Source organism: Plecotus auritus, assembly GCF_963455305.1.
Source record: "Plecotus auritus genome assembly, chromosome: 5".
NCBI lineage: Eukaryota > Metazoa > Chordata > Mammalia > Chiroptera > Vespertilionidae > Plecotus > Plecotus auritus.
In genome coordinates this window covers 155,414,941-155,439,309 of record NC_137776.1, presented here as the reverse complement: position 1 = coordinate 155,439,309, position 24,369 = coordinate 155,414,941, and the positions used below count along the sequence as shown (strand labels likewise).

Sequence of the window (24,369 nt, the reverse complement as noted above, 5' to 3'; positions counted from 1 at the left end):
TGAGCCCTCTCAGCTTCTCTGTTCTTCCCTCTTTGCCCCTTCTGGCCATCATCCCACAGACCCTTCAACTGGACATGTCAAGCCCCAACTCTCTCTCCAGCTTAGTGAATGGCACTGTCATCTCCTAGTCTCTCATGCAAAAACCCGAGTCATCTGTGCTTTTGTATACAATGTTCCCTCTGTGCCTGGCACATAGTAGGTGCTAATAAATGTCTGTTAAACTGAATTTAATTATCTTTTCTCTTTTGGACTCCCTGCCCCCCCCCTCCCCAATCCCCCACCGCCCATCTCTATTTGTTTCCCTGGGCCTGGGTATCTGTGGCAATGTCTTCAATTCTCTAATTTTTCTCTGTCTAACAAAACACAGAAGTTGAGTTTCAAGGGGGGGTGGGGTAGATTGAGAACCTCTTTTCTTCCCTCTCTCGCGCCCCCCCCCCCCCCCCCCGCCGCCCCAGGAGAATACAGGCTGGCTGGGAATTGAACCGTGAAAGACTAAGGGAGGGAACCAATATTGGGGCCACATGGCCACCAGTTCATCAGTTCTGTTTGGAAATCCCAGCCCCATTATCAGGGAGGCAGCTTTACAGCAGCAGGGATCAAGATCAGACCCTGGGCTGGCACTGGAAGGAGATAATCCTTTGAAGACATATGCCTCCTCCATGAAGAATGGGTAGTGAAGGAGATCAGGGCCCACTGGGGTGGGAAGGGAGGGAAAGAAGGAGGGAGAGAGGGGGAAGGGAGGGACTTTGTGCTCCTGAGCAGGGAATTAGTTTCATGCAAATTTTTGCAACACAACATGAAAAACTGTATCTGTGATTTTGCAAGTCTGTGTCTCTGTTCCCACCTTCAAACACATATACTAGTAGGCCCCTAGATTCCCCATCCTCCCTGTGCCTCTCCTCCTCTGGATCTCTACCCCTCCTCTGACTATCTGCTTCTCTTTCCAAACTTAACCCAGACCACAGGATCACCCAGGGAGAGGGTTCTTGGGAGAGCAGACACTGAACTAAGTGTCTCAGGGCCTGTTCTCTATGTAAAGAGTGACACGTGGTTCCTCCAGGGTTCATGGGAGCAAATGGAGAAGATGAATCTGAGTGCCTCCTGTCCTCTGTCGTGAGCCCTATGGCCCTGCCCCAGATCAGGCTGGAGGTCTCTCGCCTATGGGTCACTGCAAATACCTCTTCCCTGGCAGCCCCACTTCCAGCCTTAGCCTTTCTCACCACCCTTTCTCAATGATCTCTCTAAAACAAAAATCAGGTTCCACTCCTCACCTACTTTATGCCTTTCCAGGCCTGCGTAGCCTTGGCAACAAAGGTGCTTCAGGATGTGGTCTCTGAGCCACTCAGCCTGCCTTCTGGGTCTCTGTTTAATCCCTGGCTGGATATCAAACCCTATTTCCCATCCCTCGAGGCTGCGAAGCACCCAGATGGGCTTCCTCTCCATACCCTGGGACTTGACTCCCAAGTCCATGTTGTCCTGCTTGCTTGCTTGCATCATTCATTATCTGTTTAAACCTATTTTCAGTGTTAGGAGCCCCTGTTCTATGGCAGACCTAGCTCAGAGGTTTCAGAAGATGGAGCTCACAGGCACCACACAAGTAACTAGGTAGCTAAATGTCATACTACTATAAGGACAGAGTATGGCGCTATGGGAGAGGACAAAGGGGCTTCGTCTAGGCTTCTCTTAGATGACATTTAGGCCGTCACCTGTTGCCTGAGGGGACTATGGAGTTAGCCACTGCATTCTCACATGGATAAGTTATGTACTCACCTATTTTGGTTAGTATATAACTTATCCATCTTCCCTGACTAGAATGTGAGTCCCATGAGAGCAGGGGATTTTAAAATATTTTTTAGGCAAAAAGTAAACAGTAAAATGCACAAAATTTAAGTGCACAGCTCAAATTTTGACATATGTTGTACACTGTTGCACCCCTTCCCCCCAAAGATAACTGCAATTCCAACTTCTATCACCATAAATGAGTTTTTGTCTGTTTTTGAGCTTTATATAAATGAAATCACTCAGTATATATTCTTTTATGTCTGGTTCTTTTTTCCCCCTTTGCTTAACATTTTGTCTGTGAGCTTTATCCAGTTTTGTTGTGTGTAGCTATAGTTGATTCTTTTCCTTTGCTGTTGTTATATCACAATGCATGCATCCATTTGTTTTTTTTTTTATATATATATTTTATTGATATTTCACAGAGAGGAAGGGAGAGGGATAGAGAGCTAGAAACATCGATGAGAGAGAAACATCGATCAGCTGCCTCCTGCACACCTCCCACTGAGGATGTGCCCGCAACCAAGGTACATGCCCTTGACCGGAATCGAACCCGGGACCTTTCAGTCCGCAGGCCGACGCTCTATCCACTGAGCCAAACCGGTTTCGGCGCATGCATCCATTTGAATTGTTTCCAGTTTGAAGCTATTATGAATAAAACTGCTATGAATGCTCTTTGTGAATTCTACAATAATTTCTTTTGGGTATATATCTAGGAGTGGAATTGCTGGGTCATAGGGTATACATATGTTCAGCTTAGCAGATCTTGCCAAACAGTGTTTCAAAGTGGTTGTACCAACTTATACTTGTACCAGCAGAGTGTGGAGTTCTCGCTGCTCCACATCCTTGATAGGGCAGGGATTTTTTATTAGTTCAGTGCTGTATCCAATCACTTAGATCAATGCCTGGCATTTAGAAGGTGCTCAATAAATATTTATTGACTTCCTTATGAATGGGGGAGCCATCAGCCTTCCTGGGGTCCTGCTCTGGCCCTGGCACTAACTTGCTGTGTGATTCTGGGCAGGTGACTCTCCCTTTCTGAGCTGTTTCCCTATCTGTAGCTCCAGGAGATCAACACTAGGGGCTTTGCCTTCCATTGCCTGTGTGCTGTGAAAGCTAGATACCTGTTTATTCATTCACTCCACTTGTGTTTATTAAGGTCCTACTATGTACCAGGATGGTGAGGACAGGATCTGTGACAGTCTCTTTCAGGTTAGCCAAAACCAGGGGTCACTGTCCATCTTGTCCCCAAGTCATCCTCCTGGAGCCTGCCCAACCTTCCTCTGTCCAACCCTGACCCCAGGGGGAGGGGGGTCTGGAGCAAGCTTGTGGATGGAAAATGTGATTAATAATCAAAAAAACATCCAAGAGGAAGAGACCAGGAAAACAACTTGGAGAAGGCTCCTTGCCCAGGGGAGGGGGGCCATGTCCTGGGCCTTGGGACAGCTCCGGCCGCCCTTCCTGCCGCCCTTTCTGGGAAGCTGCCACAGGAGTGGGTAATTTTAGCCAAAAGTGGGGGAAATAAAAGCCACCCTAATTATTTATGAAAAATATGCCCTCCATGTAAATTATGCTTCCCCAGGGGCTATCCTTTATTCTGTTATTTCCATCCTAGTGGTCCCCCTGCTTGGGCAGGCTGGGGGACCCTGGAGACACTGGGCTGGGGGCAGAGGAGAAATTTCAACATGAAATGTTTTGTTCATTAACAGAGAACTTAGGGGGAAATTCCCTTTTTGCCTGGGCCTCAGCAGCCCAGGCAGATATTCAAAAGCTATTATATTTAAAAAATACAAAAGAGTCTGGGCTGCAGAGTGAGGTGGGGGCTTATGCTGGGGGCCAGGCATAGATGTTCTGTCCCCTCCTCTTAGACACTTGACTTTCAGGGGTTTCCTGAGGCTTAATCCTTCCTCCTTTCAGAGATTTTATCCTCAGTGTCTCAGGTTGCCCTCAAGCTTCCTTCTTTGCAAAACAGAAGGAACTGGGGTTAGACTAGAGTTAGAACTTCCAACTAAGGAGGAAGGAAGGATGTTAAAGAGAAGGAGGGGAGGCCTTGGATCTCTCAAATAATCTGGAATTCTGAGAGAATATATTGGGATCCGATGGCAGCAGATCTGAGGGGGGCGGTCTGGAACAGGGGTGAAATCACCTCTTTCTATCAGGGTGGCTTTAGAGGTGAGGAGGGAAGAGGAGTCAGCTCCAGAGAAATTAGGGGCAATTCCAGGCTGACTGCTTACATTCTCCCTTATGGCTTTAGCCCTCGCCTATTCTCTACCTTTAGGGAATCTTTGCTGTTTTCTGGTGCCAGAGGTTGGAAGGTCAGGGCACACTTAGGTGGAGGTTCAGATGATTCCAGAGAATGGGTGTGTTGTGAATGGGCCCGAGGTGCTGTCCCAGGCTGGTGCTGGGAGCCATCTCAGGATGGAAGTGAGTCGTCCCAGGGCCCAGGGCGTGCTGGGCTGGACCCTGAGTGTGTGTGTGTATGTGTGTGTGCGCGTGTGTGGGTGCTCTGGGCCCCCCTCCCTTGCTCGGCCTAGGGCTGTGTCAGGATCGGATTTCTCGGCGCCTGGAGCCTCCGAGAGGCCGAGCTGTTCCCGGGCCTCGGCCAAGCCGCCCCGGGCGCTGGCACTGCGTGAGGAAGCAGGGGGGTGGTGAGGAGGAGCGAGGGGGAGCTCTGAGGGTGTTTACGTAACCGCCTCCTGGAGCCCGCCCCAATCCGCCAAACCCCAGTGTGGGACTTTGTGTGATTGAGAGAGTGTGTGACTCCGCGTGTGTGCCTGTGTGACATGCGGTGTGACTGAGTACATGGCTGTGTGACTGTGTCTATGTGTGCGTATTGAGGATAAGCGTGGAAATCGGGGAGTTTCGCCCTTCTGGGACCTCCAGCTCCCAGCCCCAAGCAGGGGACCCGGACTCCCAGTGTGCCAAGTCGAGGTTAAATATAGGCGTTTGACTCCTTGAGACTGGGCGTGTGACTTTACCTGAGGATGTGCTTGATATTCGTAGGAATGACACAGCCTGTGCGTGAGTGTTTGTTTGTCACTGGGTAGCCAGGTATGTATGTGCCCCATGGCATAGCAGGTTAGAAATAAGCGCCATTTTGGAAGGAGAACTGGAAAAGGTAGACTTGGGAGGAGGGGCTCTCCTTCCTTTAGGACACACATCAGTAGGAACGGAGAAGGGTCCTTGCTACCCAAAGGCTTGGGGTGGCACAGTTGATTCCTGAGGGTGGGGGGGGGGTGAGAAGTTGATTCCTGAGGGTGGGGGGGTGAGAAGTGTTCCAAATTTAGGTCACTTGCCAGGGTGGAGGAGGGTGGAGACAAAAGTCCTGCCACAGAGCCTTCTTTAATGGTGGTTATAAAACTCCAGAAATTCTAAGTCAAAGAGAACTTACCCAATTTCCCAAAGGCCTTCTAGGGTTATCAAATATGAGACCCCCATCACTTGCAGGGCACAAGGGTTTCAAATTGGGGGCATTATTTCCTGCTGCCCCTTATGGGAGAGGCATGGTGAAGATGGGATGGGACTGGGGGGAGGGTGTCAGTTAACTGGGGTTTGGCTTGAGGATAGGTTAGAGAAGGGGGCTGGTGCAAAGGTGGGGAGGCCGGGGATGGGGGCGCCTAATAAAGCTGGAGAGGAGACAGGACCAGATCCTGCCAGGGCTTTTAAGCTCCGTCTAAGAAACCTGTCTTTGCCCCTAGGGGCAGTGAGGTCCCGGAGGGTTCAACAGGGAGGTTTAGGAAGCTCAGAAGCTCGTGTACAGATAAGTCACTAGAGGCGGCAGGAGCGGAAACCCAGGAGTGATCTGTTGTCCAGCTCAGGTGGAAAGAGGATGGGTTGTGGGCCAGGTGCTGGTGGCGAGGGAGAAGTGGGGGGCGCACCCTGGTTGTTTCGTAGGTTGGCGCTGCCTCTGTGCAGGAACGGCAGCCAGAGGGGGAACGCGCGTCCGGCACCGCCCGCCAGGTGTCGCTGCGGCCCTGGGGAAGCGCGCGGTAGCGGCCGCGGGGTGCTGCGCTGGGAGGAACTGCGGCTGGACAAACGCCGGGATTCTGTGCGACCTGCGCCTCTAGTCCCAGCTAATTCTCTGACACACCTACATGTCCGGATCTCGGTCCCCGGTTGCCCCGCGCGGGCCCTGCCCCGGCACCCACGGATTTAGGCACTGCGGACGGCAGCCTTCTGGTCCCCAGGCGGAGACGGTCGGGGCGGAACTCGCCACTGCTCTCAACCTGGCAGAAAGAGGCAGAGTCCGGGACCTGGAGGATCCCGAGGTCAAATCAGTCCACCAGCGACCTGTGGGTCGCGACGCCTGCTCTCCCTCTAGGAGAGGGCAACCCCTGAGCACCTAACCACGCCCACTTTCGGTGGAGGGGAAGGGGCAATTTCTGACCCCCAAAGATTCCGTCGCCTCCGCTCCTTCCTGGCACCCACCATCTCGTCCCGGTCTGCGACCCAGGGGCCTGGAGGCTGGGGCCCGGGAGAGACCTGATAGGGGACACCTAGTATGGATGGGGGTGGGCTGGTCTCAGCTGGGTGCCACCATTCAGGGCGCTGTGTGTCCTTAAACCCCAGCCGGCCCTCTCTGATCCTCAGGCCCCTGACCCCTGCCGGTTGCACCGAGGGGATTCTGCGGCCACTGAAGTGAAAGTGAAAAGCCCGGACGGTGGCTGGAAGAAGGTTTTTCCTCTGCAATGGGAGTCCCTGAGGCATTTGTTGGGAAAGGGCCCGGGCGCTCTGGGCAGCCTACTGGGGAAGGGTGTGAGGAAACGGCGAGATAGTTCTTTCCCCTCTCCCGCCCCCAGCCCCGGAGCAGCTCCCTGGAGGTGCAAGGCGCAGGGATTATGGGTCAAAGGTCAGGTGAAAAATCCGTGGGGTGGAGATGGGAGTGGGCCACTTGTACTCCGCCTCTGGCATTCACCCTTTCTGGTGCGTTCTCTCGTGGCCTCAGAAGTTGGCCGGGTTGTCTAAACCCCGCCCCCCCCTGTTGTACCCACGCGGGAGGCCCGGGGGCTAGTGAAGTGAGCACACCGGCCCCTAAGAGGCCCAAGCTGCAGAAGGAAAACTCGAGCCCCTTAATCCCAGTGGAGGTTTCTTCTCAGGCCAGGTGTGGGGTGGCGGGGGTGAGGAAGGAGAGGGTGGTTGTGCTAGTGTCACCGGAGATTTGGTGGGAGGTGAGGACCTGGGCTCCCAGCCTAGTCCATTAAAGATTACGGGAGCATAAAGCCCCCTTCCCGCCTCTGGAGCGGCGTGTGTGTATTGCCGGGGCGGTAGGAATAGGGGAAGGGCGGAGACCAGTGGCCTCCTCTGCCCAAAGTGGGGCCTGGGCGCTCTGGTGCGCGCTCTTCCGATGGAGATGCCGGCGGGAGGGCCCTGAGAGTTGTCTCGGTGTGCCAGGGTGTCGGTACGAGGTAGTCAGGGCCTAAACGTGCGGGAGTGTGCGCAGCAGAGACCTGGCCAAGGCTGAGTGAGGAGTGTGAATGAGCGACCCCGAGGGATGGGTGCGCGCCCAGCAGCCCTAGGGAATCCAGCGGAGTGGGTGTGGGTATGTGTGCGCGCGCGTCTTTGAGACCCGCGGTCGGGGCTGCGCGTGAAGCGCGGGGGTCACAGCGGTCTGGAGGGCGTTCCCGAGAATGGGCGAATGTGAGGGGGCCACGCGTGCCAGTGCGGGCAAGTGTGTCAGCGGGGTGGGGGTGGCGTGTGCCAACTCGAGGAGACCGAGAGGGGGCTCACAGGCCCGCGCAGAATGAGTGTGCCCGCGCGAGCGGGCTGCGCGTGCCAGTCACGGGAGCGGGCCAAGGTGGGAGCGCGCGGGGGCCGTGGCCAGGAGGGGGTCGTGGCGCGCGGCCGCGGAGGCGCGGGGAGACAAGGCGGGAGGGGGAGGGGAGCGAGGGCGCGCGCGGCCGAGCGGGCGCCCGCGGTCACATGGGCGAGGGAAGGAGGGAGGGGACGCGCGAGGGAGGGAGGAGGATGGGGGGGTTAAAGCGGCTGAGCGCCGAGGAGCCGGTGCAGAGCGGGCGGCGGCAGCGGCGGCGGTGGCTCCAGCCGGCGCGGTGCAGGGCTCGGCAGCAGGATCCGGCAGCGGTGTTAGCTCCGCGCTCCCTGCCTCGCTCCCTGCCGGGGGCGATAGAAGGACGAGGCGCCGAGTCCGGGCTGTCCGAGGGCGCGGTGAGTATCCCGCGGCGGATCGAGCGCGGCCGAACCCTCAAACCCTCGGGCTGACCGACAGACCCGCGGCTCTTGTGCGCGCGGGAAGAGGGAAGGACACGCGTGGGCCCTCAAACGGGTTGGGGAGACAGGAAAGTTCACAGGAAACTTTGCCCGAAAACTCGGGGGCTGGGGTGCCGGAGAAGAGGCCCCCCCACGTCCGGGCAAGCAGGGGGGTTGGGCGTGGTGGTAGTGGGGGCGGACAATCGGCTTGAGGAAGGTGGCCCGGGTGGATTGACCTAGCGTTCCTGTTCTCCCTCACCCCTCAGCAGAGCGCGCGGGGTCTGGGAAAATTCCTGAGCGGGGGTCGCAGTGACCCCCGCGCGCCCGGAGGTAGCTTCCTTCTCCCGCAGAAATCTGGACCTCAGAGCGTCTAGTGGTTTGAACGGACGCGTCTGCCAGTGTCTGTGTATCCGTGTGAATCTCCGGGTGTGTGTGTCTCGGCATGAGCCTCTCTGTGGTTTCCCCGTGAGTGTGCCTGGATGTCTCTCCACGTAGTGGGTCTCCTCCAGTGTCTCTTTTTAAGTCCTCCAGTGTTGCGTGTCCGTGAGTCCGTTTGTGGTGTATTCGCATCTCTTTGTGAGTCCGCCGGTGTGTGTCTCCTCCAGTGCGGCTCTGTGGGAGCTGGCCTGAGTGTCCCTGTGTTATTCGGAGTAGTATGTCTCTCGTGCGTGGGGGCTGGGCCGCAGGGAGGTCACCAGACGGACAGCTCTCCTCTCCGGAGCCTCTCCTCCTGCGTCTAGCTCTCGCGCAGCTCGCTCCCTTGGCCCCCTCCCCCCTTCAGTAGCTTCAGGCGGGCAGGACTATTTCACGCCTTGTTGAAAATTCAGGATTTTCTTTCTCTTTCCGACTAGTCTCTCTTTGAGAAGCGTCTGTGTGTGTCTGTGTGGCTGACAGCTTGTCTGAAACACTGGGTGTGTGTCTGCATGCCTCTTTAGGAGTGTTTCTGTAACATTAGTTATTTTGCCTGTAATACTTGCTATAATTGTGTTTGTGTCAGGAGGGGTGTTTGGGTGGTTGTAATCAGTGAGGTGGTGGGAGTCTGAAATGCTGGGTGTGTTTGTGTATCTATAATTGCTGTATGTCCAGGGGCTCTGAAACAGCCTATTTTTGTGTGTCTAATTCTGGGTGTGTTGGCTACCATTGCATGTGTAAGGATGGGGCTTGAACAATTGTATAGTCCTATGTCTGTAGGGCTCTCCTGGGCTGGGGGTAGGGGTGGAGGGGCCTGTATGTCTTCAATAAACTATGCCTCCCTGTTGCCACTGTCTAAACCCACACGAATCCTCTGGACTGGTTCTTGGGGCTCCTGGTCAGGATTTGTGATATGGAACTAAGGTTCACACTCCATCAAGGCTAATACTCCACCTGGGACCCTAGCCTTATCCAAATACTAGGAATTTAAAGTTCACATTCAAGACTTCTTGGGATTCTGGAATTCATACTCAGATTCACACTGGGACTCTTAAATGCACATGACTCACACTCAGAATGACACCAGGACAATGGACTCACACTCAGACCCACACTTACATTCTGGGGTTCATATCCAGCTGTACCCTTCAGTCTTGGAGGTTACAGTCAGACTCACATCGGGACTCTATGTTCACACTTAGGTTCACATTTTTATCCTAACTTGGCTTACAGACTTACATGGAGACCTGGAGCCCATGCTCAAAATCTCACTGGAGTCCTAAGGCTCACAATTGGACTCATGCTAAGACCTTGGAGCTTACTCCATTCACACATCCTAGGGCTCATACTCAGAGTCACATTAAAACTAGGGGCCCAGTGTTATTTACAATAGCTAAGTTCTGGAAACAGCCCAAGTGCCCATCAGTAGATGAGTGAATTAAAAAAAGCTGTGGTACATTTACACAATGGAATACTATGCAGCTGTAAAAAAAAAAAAAAGCAGGATCTCTTATGCTTTGTGAGTGCATGGATCGACTTGGAGACTATGCTAAGCGAAATAAGCCAGTCAGAGAAAGACAAATATCACATGATTTCATTTATATGTGGAATCTAAGGAACAAAATAAACTGACGAACAAAATAGGTCCAGAGGCATGGATGCCTAGAACAGACTGACAGATTTCAGAGGGGTGGGGAGGGGAACAGGAAGGGATTGACCAAAGAATGTATATGGACACAGAAGGCCTGGAGTGGGGTGGGAGCAGGATGAAGGGGGGAAAATGGGGGACATCTGTAATACTGTCAACAATAAAAAAATTACTGCCGAAACCGGTTTGGCTCAGTGGATAGAGCGTCGGCCTGCGGACTGAAAGGTCCCGGGTTCGATTCCGGTCAAGGGCATGTACCTTGGTTGCAGGCACATCCTCAGTGGGAGGTGTGCAGGAGGCAGCTGATCGATGTTTCTCTCTCATCGATGTTTCTAGCTCTCTATCCCTCTCCCTTCCTCTCTGTGAAATATCAATAAAATATATTTAAAAAAAAATTACTACAAAAAAAAAAAAAAAAGGCTAGGGGCTCACACTCAGACTCATATGAGGAACCTGTGGCTCACATTTGAACTCGAGGCTCCACATAGGGCACGGGGTCATAGACTCACGCTTCCATCTTAGAGCTCACACTCAGATTCAAACTAGAGCTCTAGTGATCACATGCAAGATTCTCACTTCCATCCTGGGATCACTTAGGGACCTAGTGTTCACACTCAGACTTACGGATGAACCCTAGCATTCACATTCAGAATGCCCTTAAGACTAGGGGCTCACACTCACACTTACTCTAGGACTCTTAACGCTTATTTATACTGACTTGTGTGGGAATCCTGGAACTCGCACTTTAGTCCTGCGGCTTAGTGTCAGAGCATACCGTGACTTGGGTTCACACTCAAACCTATACTTCCATCTTAAAGTTCACATTCAGACTAACATCCCTGCTGGTTACATTAAACACCCTTATACCCAGATACACACTAGGGTTCTAGTGCTCACATTCAGACTCATTGCTTCCATGTTGAGGTTCTCATATTCACATGGGACCTTCGGTTCACACTTAGAATCACACCCAGTTACACTTTTATCCTGAGGCTCAAACATTCAACTGCACACTAAGACTGTGGTTTTCACAGTCGCAGTGGAATTTAGAACTCATATTCATATACAGCCATGCTTTCTTTTGGTTTATGGTGAATATCAGGGCAGTTGGGGTGAGAAACCGAGACTGCTACAACATCTGTTCCCTCCAAAGGTGGGATAGGGAGGGCAGGGATACATGTGTGGTCACATCCCTCACTTGGGAAGCGGGCTAATGGAGAGGGTGATGGGAAAATGTTGGCATGGTAGCTGGACGGCACCAGGTGTTAGATGGGTAGGATCAGACTGGACCTGGGTTCAGCAACCTCAGTACTTGAGTTCTGGCTAGGAAAGAATTCAGAGCCAAGACTCCAACAATTTATTTAGAAAAATAACAGAGGTGATTACAGAAGAAGTAGTTTATAGAAGACATGGGTTTGGGATACAAGTTATAGAGAGGCAAAGGACAGGCCCTTGGAGCTTAGAAAGTGAGGACGATAAAAGGTGACTGGCTTAGGGGCGGGAAAGAGGAAGGGGGAAGGGAAAGGTGTGGGCATACTCCCAGGAGGGAGAGTGCACTGGGTCCTCCATCCTAAAAGCTTTTAAGGGCGGAAATCTTAGGGGAGGTCCCATGGGAGGGTTTCAATAGAACATTCCTTTCAGGGTCCGGGTCTCCACTGATTGATTGGTCTGCACGGGGCAGGGGGTCATTATTCAATGCAGCTGGTCCTGAGGTCACCCTTGGTGTCCCTTGTCTGGTTTTTCTGCTTTTCTGAGCCTGGAGCTGAAATTCAAGTGAAGCCTGATGTTATCTCTAAGGAGGAAAGGTCAGGGGGTCTAAACTCAATGACCAGTGATATGCTAGGGGAGAAAAGGTAACCCTGGGGATGAGGTCTCCCACTACAATTATCTGTTGCTAGGCATCCAGGGGCTTTTCACCTGGTGACCTTCTGTACCTGGCCCATCGTCCTTGCTCTGCTCATATCCATCTAACTGCCTACCACAAAAACACTGACCCAGTTAAACCGTTCTGCCTTTACTTCCCCAAGGAAACTAGGCCAGTGGTCGGCAAACTAATTAGTCAACAGAGCCAAATATCAACAGTACAACGATTGAAATTTCTTTTGAGAGCCAAATTTTTTAAACTTAAACTTCTTCTAACACCACTTCTTCAAAATAGACTCGCCCAGGCCGTACGGTATTTTGTGGAAGAGCCACACTCAAGAGGCCAAAGAGCCCCATGTGGCTTGCGAGCCGCAGTTTGCCGACCACGGGACTAGGCTCTTGGCAGGAAGGTCTGAGTAGCTTTTCGGTAAAGGGATGATATGTACTCTTAGAGTCTCCCATGTGCTTTGTTCATGTACATCCCTTCTGTGGTAGAGAGAGTCAGGTGTGTGGAAATAAGACTCATGTCCTCCCAAGACATCTCCTCCATCCCAGTCATACTTATCATGGGAGGGGTACGATGATGATCTGGTGAGGGGGTAGGCCTCTGGCTCCGTTGACCCTCTAAGGGTGTTGAATTTCTGATTCTAAGGGAGGTTGTAGCCCCTGAGAAAGTAGCTGGAGGAAGACACTAGATTGGAACCCACGCTCTCTTTTCTGCCCCGGCTGAAGAGGGGTAGGGGCCAGGTTATGTTATAGCACACAATGTCTCCTGGAATACCTGTTGAACCCTTTCCTTGTCTCCAGGGAATGGCCAGGGTTCTCCACTCTACCCCTCAGAAGAACAATAGCCCTAGAGGATGGGGGGTTGTGTTGTGTTGGACTAGGTTGCAATCAACCCTAGCACTCTACCTGCCCTGGAGACTCTGCCTGGTCTTTACATGCCCTCCCACTATGGGGCCAGCGGGTGGGGTATCTGAGATGTATTATCACCCCATGGGAGCCCAGGAAGTCAGGACCTAGCCCTCAGACTCAGATGATTGGGCTATAACAGCTTCTGTCTCTGAAGGGGACACATGCTCTCCAGCCCTCCTATGAGGGTGGGGGGCTTGGAGGAAAGGCGCCCTGCTCTCTGCCCCCCCATGGTGAGTTGAAGTGTAAATGAATTGAAAACATATGGAGTGGATTTTCTTTGAAATGCAGATGGGTTGAGGGGGGGACCATGTGTGCCTGGTTTGTAGGGGGGTGTCCCAGAGAGCATGGAGGCTGCGAAGAGAGAGCTGACCTCCTCCAGGCCAACCATGGGACATCAGCTGTGTAAACTCCTGTGGCCCTGAGTGACACACCCACCAGGGCTCTTGGCTTCCTGTGGGGAGGAGCTGGGAAGGCAGGTGGTCCCTATGGGCCAAGAGCACCGAGGTGATCACCCCCCACCTCCTTTGCCTCTGCCAAGGGCAGAGAGGCTCCAAAGAACAGAGCCATGCTGGGTTGGGGGTCATCAGAGGTGGGAGCTCTGGGGGACGAAAGGGATAGATGGAGGAACTGGGGCAGATGTGGGGACTGATTTATACCAGGCCACTATGGGAACCAGCTCCCAGAAGCGGAGCTAGAGCTATAGTGGAAGGAACTGAAGTTAGATTATGGTGGTGACTTCTAGTCAGTGCAAGGGCTGGTCCTGGGGTTTAGAAGTGGACAGAAGAGTCCTCACTCCTGCAGGAGGATTGGTTTTCCCAGACCAGAGCAGTCAGTATTCTCCACCAGAACTATGCCTTACCCTCACAACACTCAGCAAGGTTGCATAGTAATTGCCTGTGGGCTCTGTGGGACCCAGGGACTGGGTCTGCTTTACTCCCCTCAGTACCCTGCCCCTGGCACAGACCTGGTACATAGTAGAAGGGCTGTGTTGATTAAACAGTGCATCTTTTTCTCTTCCATCAGACTGAGTGCTCCACATAGGCAGAACTATAACGCCAACTCCCAGCATAGTGCCTGAGAGGGACTAGGTGCTCAATAAATGTTGAGGAATAAACAACTGTTGAGTGGGACAGACCACAGGGAGATGGGGGTGGGGGGCTCCCTGGGGTTTCTGGTTTGAGACATAACAGCCTCTCAAAGGACCCCGGAGTAATTTGTAGGCTAGTCTAAAGGAAGGACTTCCTCGTACTTAGGGAAGGAGAGCAGAGGATAGGCAGCTTCTTCCTTGAAAAGGTTTGGACTATGGGAAATGGACAGGGCAATGACCCTTGTGGCCCAGGTCAGAGGTCACCTCTGTTCTTTGCCCAGCTTCAGGATTTTTCAGAAGGCGAGAAAGCCCTTCTTTCCCCATGTTGTTGTGAGCATGTCCCTTTCTCTGGGTCTGGGTTTTTGGACTCTAGCCGAGGCAGTGGACCCCATCTCTGAGCTTCTGAGGCTGGGCTTTGAAGTTGTTAAGCTGTTGTGGGCACCATGGACTGTCTGTATTGGTTATTAACGGCGTCTGAGATCCTAAAAATATCCTGTCCAGCCAGAGCCTAGGAGTTGCCAGTGTTGGCTGGTATAGCGATGGTTGCATCTTGATCAGAAAGACACAGGGCCAGGAGAGACCGGGAGAGTGGGGAAACTGAGGCAGCCTGAGCAGGAGGTGCATTTGTTTTATATAGAACAAAGATTTATAAAATGAGTGATGCCATTTAGTCAAATTATGGGTAGTCTGTTATCCTACACTGCAGAGAATTTCCTTCTGAGATGTATCAGAAGATACATCTGATATCAGATATAAAAATCAAGTCGTCAACAATAACCGTTTCAAGTCCAGCTTCAGGATGTTCCAAAATAAGTGTGTGGTAAAGAAAAAAATCTTCTCCAAGTTGGCTTTTCTTTTTAAAGATGGTTAAAATTGATTTTTAGAGAGAGAGGAAGGGAGAGAGAGAGAAACATCAGTGTGAGAGAGAAACATGGATCAGCCGCCTCCTGCACGTCCTAGGAATCCAGTGGCAACCTTTCAGTGCACAGGACGATGCCCAACCAACTGAGTCACACCGGCCAGGGCCAACTGACTTTTCTGAGCGACTGTCCCCATCTCTACCTCCTAGAACCCTCTCTTCTCTTACAGCCCAAGTCCTAATAAGGTTCTTGCAGCGTCCCCCCGCCCCCCCGCCGTCTTATACGCCCTCTCCACCTGACCTCTGACTCTCAGGCCTCTGTGTAGCGCCTCTCCCCTGGAGAAGGGAGCTGCACAGTGGTCCCACAAAGGCAAAAAGAGCCCAGCTCTGGAGGCAGATGCCCTGTGACCTTGGTCCTTGAGCTGACCTTTCTGGGCCCCTTCGTGAAATCATGGGATGGGGGGCTGGGCTCTGGCCCAGGCCCGGAGAAAGCGCTGTTTTGGCATCCATCCAGGCCCCTGACGTCAATGACTCTCCAAATAATGGAATCAATATTGGGTGGGGTGGGGGGGCAAGCGTGAACCAGGCCCCAACGATTAGAAACAGATCAGCACAAACCCGCAGCTGATTCTGATAGAGCTGCCTTGGAGAGCTAGGGTGGGAGGCCTGGGCGGAGGTGGACCTGGGTGGGAAGAGGGGGGCTCAGGAGTGGGAGGCAGAGCCCCCGAGTGTCCAGACCGTGAGGGTACACTAGTGGACAGACTGGAGCTGCTTGGGTGGGAATGATAGGGTGGGGATTCCTGTCCTGGCCCCTTCCTCCTTGGAGCCTGAGGGGTTCCAAGGCTAGGAGAAGTTTGTGAATGGAGACTTCTTTCAGCCAGTGAGTGATAAAGAATGGGCAAGAGAAGTTCAGAGTTCATCTTTCTGCATCCCAGACTGGGGCCCCTAGACTGGATTGTATTATGGGTCACAGGTTATATACCGAGGGTAGAGAGAGAATTCTGAGTGAGACCTAAGGGAGATGACATTTTGCTTGGAGCCAGGAGGCATTAATCTAAGATTGAGAAATGGGTATTCCCCCTTAGATTGGGAGTGTGGCCTCCTCCATCAACTCATGTCCTCTCAGCCTCCTAGAAGGCAGCAGGTGAGGATGGAGGGGCCACAGGGTCCATAGAGGGCTGGCCTGGCGGCAGCTGACAAAAAAACAGGAAGAAGGCCTGGGGGAGCAGCTGTAATTATGGGGCATTTATTATTAATCAGATGAAATTGCTGGAAGCAGCTGGTGTAATCTGCGTAGCGATACAGACTCTGCATGCTCCCCTCAACACACGCGTGCCACACACAACCTGAGCCTTGTTTGCTTTCACAGATCTTTTCTTGTGAAGGTTGGATGGGTCTCTATGTGTCTCTGTGTCTGTGTGTGTTGGTATGTATCTGTCTGCATTTTTTCATGTCCACCTGTACCCTGCTCTCCCTCTATTGTCTTTTTTTCCAACTACCTCTGTCATTCTTTGGCCTGATGTGTGCCTCTTTGCCTCTGCCTCCCACCCTTTGGGCCTATCTCTTGGTATGTCTGTATCTGTTACCACCAGCCAGCCTATCTCTTAACACCTCATTTTAGTCTCTGGCCATCTCTCCCTAGTTGGTGGTTTCTCTGCATCTCTGGGCAGAGTTGGATGACACGGAATCCCTTTCTCATGAGTATGTGTTTAGGCACTTGATCATGCCTTTGGGACCAGTTTTGGGGGAAGAAGGGCAAGACCCAAGGATCTCCTAGGGTCTTGTAGAAGGTGAGGGCTCTTGTTAAGTGACTGGAGCCTATAGAAGCAGTAATGACTTTTAAGGTAGTCCTGAGTACAATGCCAGCTCCCTTACCAACTGTAAGTTGTGTGACTTTGGACAAGGTGCTTTTGTTCTCTGAGCCTCAGTTTCCTCACCTGTGAAATGTAAACAGAAGCACCTCCAAAGGTTATTCTGATGATTTTGTGCAAAAATGTCTGTTAAGTACTTATCATGGTATCTGGCTCATCAAAGAGCCTGAACAATTGCTAGCTGTTACTGTATTATTGGAAAAGACACCGAGTAGGTAAGAGAGATCCTCAGAGGCAAACTGGTATAGAAGAAAAGTCTCCGTTCTGGAATGAAGACGCAAATCTGTGTTCTGGAACTAATCAGCTATGTGGTGTTGGGCAAGTTCCTTAACCTCCCTAAATATCAGTTTTTTTTCAACTGTCAAATATGAATAGTACTATCCTCATGGAGAAGTGAAGAAAATTAAATGAGATAATGCATATAAAGTGCCTAACAGTTCCTGGCACATAACAAATGCTCAATAAATCAGAGTGGTGGCGAGGCAGAGGAAGAGGATGGTAAGATGGTGAGTGTTTATGCCCTGCCGGTGGCCATGTGTCTCTGTGTGAGTACACATGTGAGAATGTGTGTGATAGGGAGGTACTTATGTCTGTGAACTGGTTGTGTGGAGATTTTGGGGTGTCTGTGTGAATATGAGAGTGTATATCTGTCTGTGGTGTCAGCCACTAGCTTTTGGCCTCCCTCTGTCCCTGTGGTTCAGAACCTAAAGTCAGCAAGGGGTGCCAGACGGACTTGGGGCTACTCCCAACTTTTCTTCTTCTGGATGCTTCTGCTACCTGCCCGAGTCTCCCCTTCTTACAGTGGGGTTGTGAGTATAGAACAGACTCTGAGTTGGACTAAGGCCTGTGGCTCCTCTGTGACCTCTGATTTGTGCCCTTTGCCCTTCTAGAATTCAGCCTTGTCACTTCATCCGCCCCCTTGGTTTTGGAAGTCTCAGGAAGAGTTGGGTCCGGAGGAGGAGGACATTGATGTGCTCGGTGTGTGGCCAGTGGTGAAGAGGTATGTGCTGGGGACCCAGGGGAGGAGGTCAGTCTTGGGGCATCAGGCAGATATGGTAGGTGGAGCTGTAGGTCGGGGATGTTAGTGCAGGAGGGCCTGAGATCCCTTCTTTTCCTCTGTCTTCTTCCTCCTGAGGCCTTTCATGCTCTCATAACAGGTCTGAAAAGGGGGAGAGACTTACCCACAATCACACAGGCGAGAGCACAGCCAGTACAGAAAACTGGGTTCTGCATGAAGGGACTGAATCCCGGATGTGGGAGTATGTTTTTGTCTCATTGTCAGGCTCCCTCTTTGCCCCCAAAGCATCTCTCTGGCTTGATTAGGGAAGCAGCTGGGTTTGGAGGAGATGGGATGGGGCGGGAGGGGGGGGGGCGGTCAGAAAGTCTAAAATATTCTGGGGCCAGCCATAGGGCTGGGTCTAACTCTTCCCGCCTTTCATTCAATCCAGGCAAGGCCCCTGGATTGGCAGCCCGGGGGTGGGGTTGTCCAAGGAATTGAGGCACTGGAGCGGAACGGAAGGGCCTATTGTCCAAAACCCGCCAGAAGCCCACAAAGGCCAGCCGGGCTTTTCATCTCAGCTCCCAAATAGACTGGCCATTTTCCCGGCTGGGCTCGGGAGTGGTGGGGACTGGCCCTTCAGAATTAGGACTGGGGTGCTGTTCAGTGTGGGGTGAGGTATCCCAAACACAGGGCCATTAAAGAGACTTAAAATGGAGCTGGGGTTCTGAAGAAGAGGAAGGGAGGGAGGCTCCAGAGGGCTGTAGAGAGTTAAGCTTCCATCTTCACTGCTCCCCAGAGGACCAAAGGACATGGAGTGGGGTATCTGATAGAAGTTCAGATTTATTAATAGCTAATAAATATTTATAGGGGACACACCTGGGAGGAGTCTCATGGCTTGTTGGGAAAGTGAGCTACTGAGCTGTGAGGGCACATAATCCTCCCCTTGGACTGGGAACACCTTAGGGAGCTGGAACAGGAGGTGGAGAACGAAGGCTAGTGGTCAGGCAAGAGAATGGGCTTCCTGCAGCAGGAGGGAGTGAAGCCAGACAGCAGAAAGAACTTCCTGCCAATGAACAGTAGCACCGATGCCCTGACCCTGTCCCCAGGGATCCCAGAGGATTACAAAGAGCAGGGGAGTTGGAGAACACCCCTGGGGGTGGGGGTGGGGGTGGGGGGTAAGGCTGAGGCAGCTTCTGTGAAGGCTGAGAAGGCTGGAAGGAAGACTTGGCAGTTCTGTTCACCCTCCCCCAGCAGCACCTCCAGCTCCACTTTAAAAACGGCTTTTTAATTTAACAAAGTGGATGAAAAACTGTTTTTGGAAATAAAAGATATCTGCTGTCTCCCAGGCTAGACTCAGCCCTTGCAGAGAGCCTCTCTCTGGGTTTCTCCCACTACCAGTGGCTCCTTTCCTCTCTCTGTCTCTGTCTCTATTTAGTTTTTTCATTTCTGCTCCTGGGCCCCCTGGCTTTCCTTTAGCCTCCCAACACCCATCTCCCCCATTTTAGCCTCTGTGGGCATCTCATCCCCAGTTGCATATCTCCATGTCTCTGCATCTCCTTCTGTCTTTCTCCCAGTCTCTCTCTTCTGGAGCTTGTCTCTCTCCTGATTTGTCTCTGTCTCCCTGCCTGTCTCAATCTCTCTCCCTTCCCCCCTTCCTTTCTCCCCCAACCCCTGCTCTAAATGGGTCTATTTAAAACACCCGACGCTGCCAAGTCAGAAAAGCGTCTCCTGATAAAGCGCATTAGGCAGAGGGAGGGAGGAGGGGGGAGGAGGGAGCAGCAGGCGGACGGATTGATCCAAGCCCGTAACCCCATTAATCAGGCATCGTGGATCCCCCTCCCTCCCCCAGCTTCAGCCCCTTCAGAGCTAAAAGCCCCTGAAATATTTATCACCCCTCCCCCATGGGGACGAGGGGAGGAGTGTGTGGCCCTTGGTGTGAGCATCCCCAGCTGCTCCCCCCCCCCCGTGTGCATATGCACATGTGTGCTTGTGCTCATGTCTGCACGCCTGGGTGTGCACACCTGACAGCCCCAGGGGCCATCTGCCTTCTAGGCACCCCCAACATGAGCAGCTTGCTTCCCTGGGCAGTCCCTGGAGACCCTAGAGTCTGGCTGGGCTCCTGCCATGCCTGAAAGGTTGGGCATGCAGAATAGGGAGACTTCAGGGTCAGGTGGGGGTCCTCATGCCCCCCAAAATTGCTGTAGGACTGGGTAGCATTGCACTGTCATTCTCAGGTGAGCTTGGGGTTCAGTGCTCAGATTCCCCCACATTTCCAGTGTGAGAGGTAACTTGGGGAATAGAATTGGGGACTCCATGCTTCTAAATGCACGAAGGTAACTTGGAAGTCTAGTTGAAGTTCCCCCTTTATCCTCAGAGGGCAGGAATATGAGGCGAGGTGGTTTGGGGGTCTCCCATTACCCTAAAAAATGCAGGGAGGTGACCTGGGCCTGGGAGGGGTCCTACCATCATCCCAAAGAGTAAGAAGGTGGCCACTGGCACTGATGTAGAACTGGGTCCCACATTCAGGGCTTACTGATTCCCCTGGCAGCAGAGGTCAGTCCTGAGACAGGCAGGGGTCTGCCTGAGTTGGCCCCAGTCAGCTTCGCCTTGGGCGGGGTCCCGGAGGCCCCCGCTGCCCCTGGGTTAGATCAGGGCCCCCCAGCCCGGATCCGGGAGGGTCCCTTCCCCCTCCCATCTCCCCGCATCAAGTGCCACATCTCCTCCTGACTCAGACAATTAGATTCAAAGGATGACCTCACTGCTTGCCGTCCCTCACTCGCTCACTCCGCTCGCTGGGCTCGCTCGCCCGTTCGCTCGCGGTGCGCTCCTTCCCCCTCCTCCCGGCCCGCTCGCCGCCCCGCTGGCTCCCTCGCAGCTCAGCGCGGCCCCTCGCCCGCCCGCCCGCCGGGACTCTCGGGAGGGGGGCGGCTTCTGCCTCCCGGGCCGCTCGCGCCCCAGCCCCGAGCCCGGGGGCCCGATGCCCGCGGGGGGCCGGGCGGACCCAGGGAGCGCCGGAGGCACCGACGGGGCGTCTGCGTGGGGACAAAGGTCAGTGGCCGCGCGGCCACAGGGCCGCGGAACTGGTCACCTCCGCTGCCGCTGCCGAGACGCCCCCGCCCGCGCCTGCCAGCCAGCCCGCCTCGGCGCTTCCCGCTCCTTTCTCGGCCCCCGCCCCCCGCGGCTGCTCCCCGCGCTCCCCCTGCCAAGCTGTCTCTCTTCTCTCCGCTTTCTCCCCCCAACGCCCCCCTGCCTCCGCAGCCGGTGGGAGGGACTGGGACTTCCTGAGGTCTCAGGGATGGGGCCGGGGGCCGCCGGCTGCAACCGGCCCAGGCCTCAAGAGGAGGGGGCTCTGACTGGGTCCCTTGGCCTGGGGGAGGGGACTACCACCTGGGTGGGAAGGGGGCTACTGAGGGAGAGGCCGGGGTGGGGGGGTGACATCTAGACAGAGGGTTGAGCTCCTGATATCTTTCTTTTCTCTCGGCCTGTGGGCCTCTTGCCTGGCTTCATTTGTTCCCACCTCCTAGCTAACTTTAGTCCCCACTGCCTGGCTTCATTTGGCCCCCATAGCCTATGTTCTTTGGGGCCCTGTCACCTGGTTTACCCTAAGACCCTGCTGCCTGCCTTCTTTTGTTCCTCCTGCCTGCTTTCCACAGGTCTCTATCACCTGGCTTTATGGGATTGCCCTGCCTTTTTTCCTTAGGTCCTGCTGCCAGGTGTCTGCTCCCCTGCCTGGTTTCCATGGAGCCCTCTCAGGCTCCCTTTAGGATGGGGATTCAGGGTCCAAGCTACACCTGGAGTGGCAAGTGGTGAGGATGTCAACAGCGGTTCCAGTTGTTCCCTAGATGGGGCCTGGCCAGCACAGCCTAGATTCCATTCTGCCTGGACAGCCACATGGTGTCCTTTCTTGTCATGGGGGCGGGAGGCAGGGTCCAAGGACATTTTAGGATTCTTATCCTCAGTGGTTACTTAGAGGAGTAGGGGAGTACCAGCTTGGCCAGTGCCATCCCCATCTCTCTTTGGGCCTGACAGTGATGACAGTGCTTTGGCTGGGGATTGAGGTTGAGGCCCCATCTCTTTCCCCTTCCTTCCCCTCCTGCAGCCAGGCCTAACATTCGGTGCCCTATAGACAGTTGTAGGCATACAGCTTTTAAAAAACTTGTTGACACTATTACAGATGTCCCCCCCTTTGGCCTCCCCCAGGCCTTGCCATGTTATTGTCCGTGTCCATGGGCTATGCATATATGCACATGTTCTTTGGTTAATCTCTTCCAGTCCCCCCAATCCCCTTCCCTCTGAGATCTGTTTGAAGGGGCCTGGGATCACACAGCCTATAGCTAGGCTGAGAGCTGCTGCTGATTCTCATCCTAGAGAAGAGGGGGTGAGGAGGGAGACATAGGGGCCTGGGGAGTAAGCTGGTTTCTGGAGTTTCTGCCTCCTGCTCCTTCCAGTGCAATCATCTCTTCACCCAGGGGCTTCTTCACTCCTCCTGTTTGGCCTGGAGGTGCCCTCATTCCCAGATGCTGGTGAACATGGGGTTAGGGGAGGAAGTAGCTGCCTAGGTCAGCGATCTTCAACCGGTGTACGACGTCACACTGGTGTGCCAAAAAACACCTTCAAACATGCAGTACCTGACTATTTAGTCCAAGGCACTGACGTTCCCCCCTTAGATCATCAAATTAAAAAATGACAAAATAGCCAACACAACAATAGCCATCTGGTGTGAATGAATCAAAATTATACCTATTTTTTGTCATATTGGCAAAAAAATATGGATTTTGGCGTTCTGCAGAATTTTAGTAATTAGTTTCTGTGTGCCATGAGGTGAACTAGGTTGAAAATCGCTGGCCTAGGGAATAATCAGTTATTTCCTTACTTTTTAGGGACCAATGAAGAATTTCTCTTTTCCTTCCTGCCTTAGGCTACCCTGAGCTTTACTTTCTCCCCCCAAGTACTGCCTGGGCAACCCAAGGTCCCAGAATATAGAGTCACTATTCTGAGTGTGGATCTCTGTTTCCCACTGCCGGCTGTAGGGGTGTGAGAGGCTGGAGGTCACTGGGGGGCTCTGGAGGTGCAATGGTATCTATGTGGAAGATCGACTGTTCTGAGTGTGTGATGGTGTCCATATGTGAGAACATCACTGTTCTGAGTAAGCGCATGTGAGTTTGTGTGTGTGATTGTAATGTGTGTGTGCACGCACACCAGCGTGTATGAGACTGTGGCAGCGGGTGTCCATGTGGGAGGCCGTAATGTGTGGCCATGATGGTAGACTCTGAGTGCCAGTGTCTGCAAGAGGCTTTTGGGTGTGTCTTTAAAGCTCTGGCTGTGTGTATGTGGAGATGGGGACTTTGGGGAGGTCTGCCAGGTGGTCGTGAGAGCCCACGTGTGTGCTGGGACTCCGGGTGAAGTGAGCACTGGGTGCTATTTGACCCTGAATCGCTGGTGTGTGTGTGAGCATGTGTGTGTGCGTACTCATGCCTGTGTTTACCCATCAGGAACAGATTGCTCTGGCTTCCCCACTGTGAGGAGGGGAGGAAGGGGGAGGAAGGATGGCTTGCTTTTGCCCAGCAGACCAGAAGCTTCCTCAGTGTGCGCGGTGTACGTGCATGTTAGGGGGGTAGGGAGAACAGGACACTGTTACACGAAGACAGTCGAAGTTTCTGTCCACCCCCCTACCCCCCATCTTCAGTTCTTTTTGTTACAAACCCATAATGCTTCATGTGCACTGCCTCCCTAGCCCTTGTGTGTGTGTATGTGTGTGTGTGTGTGTGTACACACAATCTTACAAACATAGGCTTCTGTGTATGTATTTGAGTGTATTTGAGTATGTGTCTGCACCATAGCAGTGATGGGGCCAGGGGTGCAGCGTAGTGGGAGATGCTGAGGCAAATAGGTCTTTGTTCCAGCCCCTAGATCTGGAAAGCTATTTTGTCCATTCTTCTGTCTTCATGGAAGGCCCTGCAGCCTCCATCCTGCCCCTGCCTCCTTTTCTTCGAGCCCTCTCCCCATCAGCTAAGAGACGTCTCATTCAACCCCATGGGCCTGCCCATCGCCACCTTTCATGGAGTTCTTCCAGCTGCCTAACCTGCTGTGGCATTCTGTCCCTCCAAGCGGAGCAGCCCCTACTTTCCACAGAATTAACCTGACTGGTGTGTGGGCCTTTTCTAGGTAGAGGGATCCTCCTCATTCTCATAGAAGCCAGAGGGACTCAGGACTGGGGTGAAGGGATGGGGGATTTGATGCTTGTGCCCTCAGGTTCTGTGAAGCTGTACAGAGCTCATGTGCCCAGAGGGAGGATAGGAACTTACCTGTCTCTATCTGCTCCCCGTTTCAGAGGCAGGACCAGTTGACTTTTTAATATATATATATATTGATTTCAGAGAATAAGGGAGAGGGAGAGAGAGATAGAAACATCAATGATGAGAATCATTGATCGGCTGCCTCCTGCACGCCCCCTACTGGGGATCAAGCCCACAACCTGGACATGTGCCCTGACCAGGAATCGAACCATGACCTCCTGGTTCATAAAGTTGATGCTCAACCACTGAGCCACACCAGCCTGGTTGGACCAGTTGACTTTTGAGGGAAAAAGCTGAGACTTTTGCACCTAGAGGGCTGCATAAGCACAGGCCTACATATATGTGCATATACAAGCCCATGCCCAGGTCGCCAGGCAGCTCCCATCTGGAGTGGAGCTCCAAATGCGGGCACAGGCTGGTGGGATTTGGATTCCCA

The 24,369-nt window shown here is 53.2% G+C and overlaps 1 protein-coding gene across 3 annotated transcripts in view; it reads left to right on the top strand.

Annotated features, from left to right (window-relative positions):
- The first annotated feature begins 7,738 nt into the window (after positions 1–7,738).
- The window catches only part of CNTFR (ciliary neurotrophic factor receptor), a 41,400-nt gene continuing 24,769 nt past the window's right edge, over positions 7,739–24,369 (top strand). Inside the window, exons 1-2 of one of the 3 annotated variants that reach the window (XM_080668973.1) lie at positions 7,739–7,941; positions 17,528–17,637. The gene's annotated coding sequence lies outside the window, so the exon portion shown is untranslated. Of the gene's footprint in view, positions 7,942–17,111; positions 17,144–17,527; positions 17,638–20,661; positions 20,686–24,369 lie in introns of those variants that run through there. The other 2 variants (XM_080668974.1, XM_080668975.1) reach the window with 2 other exon arrangements.